We start from the raw sequence: 9,622 nt of genomic DNA, 5'->3' as shown, positions 1-9,622 counted from the left end.
TGCCCCTAATTGAGAAAGCAGAAGCAAAACCAAATTCTTGAATTGGCCATGTAGAAAAAAAATTATATCTCTATCTGGACTATGAGTCCATGATGTTTCAGGAAGTGAGTAGCCTGTTTCATCATGAGTCCCCAGGAACTTATCAAGGCTTTCCAGTATGCACATTTTATTTCTTTAGGAAAGGGTATGGCAAAGTCACTACTTTACAAAAACACAAATCCAGTGGAGCATACATCTACCTAGTTCTGAAACTTTACAAGGACATTTAAATTTAGACATGAACTGGAAATCCTCATCAATTCAACCTGATTCGAATTTATTATGCACCTCCTGTGTGCCAGGCACTAAGACAAAAATGATACAAAGACAAAAATTATACTTTTTCTTTTCAAGTTTAGTCGTCCGCTGAACGTCAAAGTACTGCTTCAAAGTATCATAACTTCTTCACTGTAACTAGATGTTGTATTTTCTTACTGGTTAAAAAAAAAGTTTTAAGAAAACACTAAAAGCAGTGTCTGCCTATGGACACGCTTCAAAAGAGCTTCATTTTCAAGATAAGAGGAGGGAGAGAGAGACAGACCAATTCTTTCTACGTTTCTTGGGGATGCTTCTGTCATGGCTGATTTCATGGGGACCGATAGACCGGCCGCGGCTGGGGGAGGGTTGGGGGGAGTCCGGGCCGCCCCGCTCCCCAGCATCACCTGGGCCAGTGTCTCCAGCGAGCAGCCTCGGGCAGGGGCGCAGGTGGGTGAGTCAGTCCGGGGCTGGGCCGGGCCGGTTTTCTCAGACATCTTGCATGACCGCCTCGGCATTTACAGCATTTCCATTTCTGCCCTCTGCGGGAAACCTTCCCTTCGGGACACGGGGCCCCGTGCTCTGCCCTTGACACACACCGTGACCTTGGGAGAAGCCTTGGAAGAGGTTTCCCTAGCTTTCCGAAAGGGGAATGGGTCTCTCCTTCACCCACGCATGCCCTGCAGGGCAGAGAGGCCACAAAGGCGACTGAACGGTCCAGGCAGTCTGGGGAACGCGGGGACTCGCGCAAATCCGGCACCCACAGGCCCCTTCGCTACCCCGGCAGCTAGCGCGAACAGCGCGGCCAGGTAGCGGTGGGGTCAGGAGCGTCAGAGGGAGGGGAGACCGTGAGGGCGGGGGGAGCGTCAGGAGAGAAAGGAGCGTAGGGAGAGCGTCGGGAGGGGGAGAGCGTGTGGAGGGAGGAGCGTGCGGGGGAACGTCAGGGGGGGGCGTGCGGGGGAGCGTCGGGAGGGGGAGAGCGTGTGGGCCGGGGGAAAGAGTGTTTGGGGAAGCGCCGGGGGCGTGTGAGGGAGAGTCGGGAGCGGGGAACCAGAAGAGCGGGGAGGACAGCGAGGGTAGCGTCAGAGGAGGAGAACGTAGAAGGGACGTCCCTCCCGCGGCCGCGCGTCGGCCCCCGACGCTTTTCCCTGGCTCAGGTGGAAGGGAAGGGAGAGGAAGGTGGGGCGAGGGAGGAGCTCTCTGCGGCCACGCGGCCGCCTAGGGGGCGTGGCCACGGAGTCCTTTCCTTTCTCTTGCTTTTTCCCTCCTTTCCCCGCCCCCCCCTTTCCGCCCCCGCAGTAGGAAAAGTGGGAGGCAGGGAGAAAAGGGGAAAAAAAAGGAAATAAACGGATCGAACTATGTCTCCCGTCGCGTGACTGGCGGTTGCGAATGAAACGGCTCTCCAGCGCAGCCTGGGGCTCTCCGACTCGCGGCTGGGCTCCTCACTGCCAGCTGGAACCCTCGGGTCCCGGGGGCTGCACCCCGCGAGTCGAAGCCCTCGCAGCGCAGGCGCAGTAACCACAGTGGCGGTGGCGGCGGCTGCCAGTCCCGGGCGCAGCCGACGGTCCCCAGGCCGAAGAGCCGCGGCTTTTATGTCTCCGTCGGGGGCCGAGTCAGTGCCGCACTGAAAGCCTCTGGAGGTGGAGGGTGAGTGTCGTCGGCCGTCCGGCGCTTCCGAGGGCCCGACGTACCCGCTCGGCTCCCAAGGTGAAAGGGAAGCCACCCTGGCGGAAGCCGCGTCCTAGGCTCGTCCTCCCCGCTTGGCTTCTGGGGAGAGGGGGAGGGGTCGCGGGGAGACCCCGCAGCCGGCCGGGCGTGCGAAGCCGTGCTCCTACCGGGGGTAGGAGGGCCTCCGCGCTCTGGCCTGCTCTTCCCCGAACCCCCGCGGCTAGGGATGGGGTGGGTGGGTGGGTGGAGGTGGAGAAACTGATTTGCGAGAAGGCGGCCTCGCCCTAGCTCGGTGGCGGCCGGGTGCGGTGCAAGGTTCCGTGTCTGCGCGCGTGTTTTTTTTAGGGAAAGGTGTTGCAGGTAAGTACAGAGAAGGCCTTCTTCCTGGATCTCGTTTCTAGGGCTTCGTAGTGCAAAGGGGGTACCTCGGTCCTATCCCACTCTGGGCATATTAAAAAGCGAATAGAGATATATAACAAATCCATGCCAACTATAATTTTTTTTAATTAAAAACTACAAACTTTTTTGTGGGGTTAGGCAGGTAAGGTCTTTTGCTCTCAAGAAGCCCCGCCCCCTTCAGACCATTCTTCCTTTTAGCCAGAAAAACTGGGAAAATTTATTTCCATCATCTTTTTACTGCTTGGTATTGAGAAAAAGGCGCCGAACCTTTATACTTAATCATTTGTAGTCTCCAGTAAAATGGGTACTGTTATACTGACAAAGTTGTCTTAAGGATCGAAAGAAGTAGATTAGCTATCTGGGTGACCTTAACCTCCTTAGACCTAAATTTTGTCACCGGTAAAATGAGACGGCCTCCGGGGTCTTCTCCTGCTGTGGATCGGTGATGGGATTGGTACTTTACGCAAGCTGTTGTTATTAGTAGTGGTTTCTTATGCAAATGCGATGGAAAGTTTGTGAAAGGTAGTGTTTTTCGGCATGACTCTTTCACTGTTTCACTTTTGCTCTAAAGAGAAAACTGTCAGAGCTGGCCCAGGATGAGGGATTAAATCTACTTTGTTTTGTACCATTCCCTCTAAAGTGTTTTTCTTTCCTAACTTGTCCTAGGAGTTGGACTTTCCTTTCTCTCTTTAGAAGATGAAGGAATATTTTGGGGGGGGGAGGGAGAATTAGAGCTAGTTTAGGGCAGGTAGTGGACAGATCCTTGATTGTGTTATTGTGTGCTATGCCATGGCTCTGTTAGACCTTGAACTCCTTTGGAGCTGGAACTGTTTCTTGCCTTTCTTTGTGTCATTGGTGCTTAGCGTTTATTTAGTCGTTTTTGGACTTGTCTGGCCTTTCCTAACTCCGTATGTTTTTGCTTTGCGTGTTGTTTTTTTTGCAAAGATTATGGAGTGGTTCTTTTTACAGATGAAGAAACAGGGTTAAGTGACTAGCTCAGGGTCACACAACTAATAGTGTCTGAAACCCAATTTGAGCTCAGGCCTTACTGACTTCATTCTCAGTGCTACCCAACCGCCCACATACTTAGTGCAGTACTTGGAGTTTAGGCACTGAGATACTCGTTGAAACGAGGGAGACACTTCTGAGCTGTTTTATGGAAGGAGGTTTATAGCTATGAGAAACTTTAGCAGTTTAACTGTGATCTGTTTATGTATGTCAAAGAATCAAACATGACTTGTGACACTTTGAAATCAGAATTATATTTACTGTTTGAATTATACCACTCAGTTGTCCCTCATGCTTGAAAACTCTACTACTTGTCTATTTGATTTTTTTCCCCTAGTCTTGATTGGTTGAAGAAAACCCATCTATACTTTTTCCATCAGGTTTTTTGCCCAAGGTCACAAGTTTGCAAAATGCCTGGCTAGGATTAATGGGTGCAGTCTGTTGTATCATAGAATTGCTCTTTGCTGACTGGCTCATATAGCAAATGAACCTTGGTTTTAGTACTTGCTTAAGCAGTTCAGAGTTGTCCTGGATAATATAAAAACTGTGCTGTTAGAAACGTGGGAAGCAGTTTGGTGTTGGAGTCATTTGCTTCTGTTTAATATGTAAACCACTGTATGTATTGCAAACTTGAGCTTTTAGCAGTGGAGTGGGAGTGTGGAAGTGTTCTTGAAACTTTGCTTTTTGGAAAAGATATGCATTAAGTATTTTGGAATAAAAGGTAATTTGTAAAATAAAAACATTTTGCAAGTCATCTCTGATCTCTAGATATCTTTCAGTTAAGATGGAAACATCACATTTATGTTGGGTTTTCCTTCTGCCAGAATAAATATTGGTTTTGCATGTACTGTACAACCAGTGTGTCTTAAGTGTATGCTATATAGGGGAAAAAAAGCTGCTGAGTCAGAGGCATGTTGTCTCAGTTGGTCTTTCTAATCTGTAAAATAGAATGGCTGCTTGTGTGGAAAAGTTCAATTTTGTGAATTCTGCTTAAGTTTTTCTGTACTTACTGTAGTGCAACTATTTATGAAGGGAATATAAATCATACCTTTCAAACAATGAATTAGAAATTAATTGGATTAACGTCCTAGGTAGATGTAGACTTGTTTAAAATGTAGAACCCTGGCTTGAGAACTGGTTAGTATATAAATTCAGATATCACAGATCAAATCTTGTGCTTTGATGAAAAAAAATACAACAATGTCAAAAATGGTTGACCTGTGTCCTTCAGCATCAGGTGATAGGAAATTCCAAAATCATTTTAATTTTAGGATGTTATTTGAAATTTAACATCTAGTATAAAAGAAGTCAGCTAATTTGTAAACTTCTTTTTGTGGTCCAGTTGTGTAGTATATAATTCATATATAGTTCATAATGTTGTACTTAAAGTAGAATGTCATCAATTGGAAACCTTCAAGGATACATGTGTGACTTGATGACCTTATTCTCCTGGTTTCTTACGTGTATAACTTGAGTCATTCTTGTTTACTTTTACCCTTTCTATATGCCCCTCTTGATCCTACGTCTTCAACATCTTTTGTATCCCACCTTTAAGGTTTACCACCTGTACGACTTTAGTGGATAGAATGCTGGACTTGGAATCAGGGAAACTTCAAATGTTTGAAGCCTGCCTCAGAGACCTAGTAGTTGTGTTGCCCTGTCCTCTGTAAAATGAGGATGAAAGCACCTACTTCGGAAGATCAAATGAGGTGGTATGTGAAGAGAGCTTCTTATACCTTAAATCACTATAAATATTATTACTACTAATAAATACACTAGGTTTCAGCTTCCTCAACTGTAAAAGGAGGAGGTTGGGTTAGATCCAGTTCTAGATGTATGATCCCTATTCACTCCATTCAACAAGTCCACCACCCTTATCACCTTTCCCTTGGACTATTGTCATAGCCTCTTGCTGGCTTTTTTCCCAGTTTTTGCCCTCTCCAATCTGGCCCCTAGGCAGCAGCTAAAATGATCTTCCAAAGGCACAGATCTGACTGTGCTGCTGTCCTGGTGAAAAACATTCCATGGCTCCTTATCGCCATACCCTTCAGTCTGGCATTAAAGACCCTTCAAGATGTTTCCAACTTAATCTTTCTAGGCTTATTTCACATTTGTCCCCTTCATGTATTCTTTGTTACATTCAAATGGAACTAGCTGTTTTTCGAACATAACACTACCTTCTTCCATGCATTCACAGAAGCTATTCTTTTTTCTTGTTAATTTACTCCCTTATTTCTGTCTTTCAGAAGAATCCTTATTTTCTGTCAAGACTGAGGCACCGCCTTGTCTTTGAAACTTTTCTCTGACCCTTCTTTTTCATTTCCCAAGTTAGTTGTACTCTTCTTCAAATTAATCTGACATTACCACACTTGGTTCAGGGCCTCATCATCTCACGTCTGGATCATTGCAACAGCCAGCTTGTGGGTCTGTTTGTTTCAAGTCTATTATTACTTCACTCCATCCTCTAGTCAGTCACTGAAATGATTTTCCTAAAATGCAGGGAGGAACATGGCAGTCTTCTCTCCTCCCTGATCTCCCCCTTCCCCCCAACTTGTATGGCTTCCTATTGTCTCTGGGAGCAAATATAAAATACTCTGTTTAGCATTCAAAACCTAGTCCTCCTACCTTTCTAGTCTTATAGCTTCTCCACCACATGTTCTTCCATCCAGTGACACTGGCCTCCTGGCTATTCCACAAACAAGACACCCCGTCTCTCAACTCCTTGAATTCTCCTTGGCTTTCCCCATGCCAGGAATGATCTTTCTCCTCCAGTCTGCCTACTGACCTCCCTGGGTTCCGTTAAGTCCCATCTAAAGTTACATCTTCTACTGGAAGCCTTTTCCAACCCCTCTTAACTCTAGGCAGCTAGGTTGCACAGTGGATAGAGTGTTTGACTTGGAGTCAGGAAGACCTAAGTTCAAATGTGACCAGAGATACTTAATAGCTATATGACTCTGAGGCAAGTCACTTAAACCACTCTTTGCCTCAGTTTCCCCAATGTAAAATGGGATAATAATAGCATCTACTTCCCAGGGTTGTTGTGAGGATCAAACAAGATAATAATTGTAAAGCACTTAGCCCAGTGCCTGGCACAGTGTATATAAATGTTGTTATTAATAGTGTCATTATCGCCTTCCGACTGTTAACTATTTCCTATTTATCTTGTGTATAGCTTGCTTTGCATGTATTGGTTTGCTTGTTGTCTCCTCCTTTGCAAGCTTCTTGAGGGCAGTCATTGTCTTTTTGTCTCAATAGTGCAAAGTACAATGCCTGGCATATAGTAAACCCTTAATAAATGTTTATTGATTGATTGATATAGTTGTCTCTTGCAGTATCTCCTCAGTTAAATGTAAACTTCTTGAGAGCTTGGACTGTTCATTTTAAAATTTTTGTATCCTTAATTGCTAGCTTGGCATCTTGTACTTAGTGTAGACTTTTAATAGTTTGTTGAATTGAGTTGAATGCAGTAAGGAAAAGTGAGGAAACAGGAATTCACTATTCCCTTCTTACTGATTTGTTCTTTAGATTGTTTTATAAATTTCTGTAATTGTTAACTGAACATCAGAATGGGAAGATAAATAATCCTTACCTACTTTATAAGATTACTTGAGAATTTAAATATTATGAGATGTTTTGCTTTTTAAATTTTTCAGAATTTTAAAAAATTAGGAACTTCAACCACTATCAATAGTGTATCTTGCTTTAAGAAACTCTGTTGTAGGAAAATTCAGAATTTTAAAACAAATCATCTTTAACTTTCAGGATTCATAAGAGCCTAGATCTAGAATAGGTGTTCTTAACCTGGGGTCCATGGATCTTCAGGGGATTTGTGGATAGATTTCAGGAGGTCTTTGATGTTGTATGAGAAAAAAAGTTATATCTTTATTTTCACTCACCTGTAACAGAAGTTTATCATTGCCTTCAATTTTGAACTTAGGTAACAAACCACAGTAGTATTAGCAAAACTGGTGACTTTGTCACCAGTAGAAATCAAGTATTTTTGTATTACATTACAGTTGCTCATATCTCAAAATATTGTTTCCTAATTACTATTTTGAATTTTCTATAGTTGTTACTCATTACTAGATTAGAGTGATTTTGGTTTTCCTTTCTACAGTATGACAGACCTTGGGGTTGGTGGGTATCACCAGACAGCCAGAGGAGTTCATGACACCAAAAAAGTTAAGATCCCCTGATCCTATTGCTAGAAGAAATCTCAGAGGCTAGCTGGTCCATGTGGGCCATTTTACAGAAGAAGAAATTGAGGTCCAGGGAGATTGAGACTAGCCCAGGTAGTGTCACACAGGTAATAAGTACTAGAGGTGGGATTTGAACTCAGTACATCTCATTTCAGAGCCAGTGTTTTTTCCACTGTATATAATGAAGCTTAAAAAAAAAAGTCCTTGAAATCTTTTAAGTACTTGACAGAGAAGAGCAGAGCTATTTAAAACTTAGGTGTTGGGGAGTCACCATTAATTAAAGATTAAACAGAAATCAAAACAAACTACCTGTAAAGTTTTACTGTAAAGAAATGAAAAAACTGATTTTTAAACCAGCTCTCTAGGAACTGTTAATAAAGCATCTTTGACTATCTTTTAGTTGGACAGCATGTATAGTATAGTAGAGAGACCTATAGCCTTAATTCTTGGTTTTAGGTTTTTTGTTTTTACTTTTTAATTCTTATGGATTAGCCTACTTTTTGACCTTCTGGTTAAAAGAGAAATGTTTGTCTTATTCACCAATCCCCTCTCCCACTTCCCCATTGTGTTTTGTGAGATATCATAGATCTCCTTACTCTCCCTATTTTAGAGCTTTCTTCACTGTGTATACCTCATTGTCCTGCAGGCTTCTATTGATAATTAATCAACAAGCAATTTTTTACTTATGAAGCTGCCCTTGTCCTCAAGGAGCTTACATTCTACTAGTGGACTCCAGATGTGCATATTCCAGTATATAAAGAATGAATACAAGGTAGTTTTAGGGGAAAGCCTTCATGTAGAGCAGCATTTCTCAAAAGTGACACCCCACCCCCTAGCCTCAAGGCCTTTTCAAGGGTGGTCTGTGAGGTCAAAACTATTTTCATAATAGTACTAAAATATTATTTATTATTTACCCTTTTTCCTCTCATTCTCTCCTGAGTATAGAGTGGAGTTTTCCAGAAATTACATGACTTAAGAATTCAAGATTTAACTGCAGACAGAAGACTGGATTATTATCTCGTCTTCAGAATTATACTTCTGCCTTACCAATCCACAGATGTGGTTGGATTTGCTGTTTGTCTGGTATTAGCACCAATTAATCATCAAGAAAAATTTTTTTATGCAGATCCTTAGCAACAAAAACAAGTGATGCTGAAATGTTTAAAGTTTAAATTTAAATGTTTAAAGTGTTAAAAAACTTTTTTGAATCTCGTGATTTATCCCAGAACAACTGTGTTGACATTTGCACCAATGATACAACAAAAGTCAGTGGTGGGTAAAACTGCTGGCTCCTTAACATGAATCATGGCAGTGGCACCAAAGTGTACTAGTCCACATTGTGTTCCTCACCACCATGCATGGTGCCACTTAAGGGTGTCCTTCATAAAGCAATAAAAATCATTAATTTTATTAGATCTGTTGCCTTGGGGACATCTTTTAAATATTCTCTGTGATATGGGAATGTTTGCATAAAACATTTCTGCTATATACCAAAGTACTATGGGAAGTCACTATGAAAAGTGCTATGAAAATTACTATTGTGATTTTTCAGTTGCAAGCTGATCTAGCAGATTTTTCATGAAATACCATTTTTACTTGAAAGAACAGACATACTATGCCTTTTCAAACTTAGGTATTTAGCAAATGTTTTCTCAAAAGTGAATGTGTCACTTCAGGGAAAACACGGTATTTGTTGCAATTGATAAAAATAGAGCTCTCAAGGAAAAATTAGAATTTTAGAAAACTTGCATTTGCCACTGTGACCTTGACAGTTTCCCAACACTTTCCCAAAACTTTTCTGAGGAGATTGTTGGTGGTGTTAATGAGTTTTATTTTTTAAAATATTGTATAGTGCAATATTTTCAGCATTTGGAAAATTTGCACAACTCAGTGAACCAGTAGTTTCCAGATGACTAATGCATGATGTTGAGAAGTCATGCATAGGTAAAAGGTCTATTCAGATTGCAAGATAGACTAATGGATTTTAATGTAACAGTATAGAAAGTTCATTGATATGATTTCAGATTCCACATTGCAACTAATCTTTAAGAAAC

At 42.5% G+C, this 9,622-nt stretch overlaps 1 protein-coding gene across 2 annotated transcripts in view; it reads left to right on the top strand.

Annotated features, from left to right (window-relative positions):
- The first annotated feature begins 1,643 nt into the window (after window positions 1-1,643).
- Window positions 1,644-9,622, top strand: part of DENND4C (DENN domain containing 4C) — a 135,239-nt gene continuing 127,260 nt past the window's right edge. For both annotated transcript variants that reach the window (XM_036739466.1, XM_036739461.1), the window contains exon 1: window positions 1,644-1,941. The gene's annotated coding sequence lies outside the window, so the exon portion shown is untranslated. The remainder of the gene's footprint in view (window positions 1,942-9,622) is intronic.

This window comes from Trichosurus vulpecula, chromosome 1 (assembly GCF_011100635.1).
Source record: "Trichosurus vulpecula isolate mTriVul1 chromosome 1, mTriVul1.pri, whole genome shotgun sequence".
Classification (NCBI taxonomy): Eukaryota; Metazoa; Chordata; class Mammalia; order Diprotodontia; family Phalangeridae; genus Trichosurus; species Trichosurus vulpecula.
The sequence above is the reverse complement of the archived record's forward strand: the minus strand, read 5'-3'. Positions and strand labels throughout refer to the sequence as shown.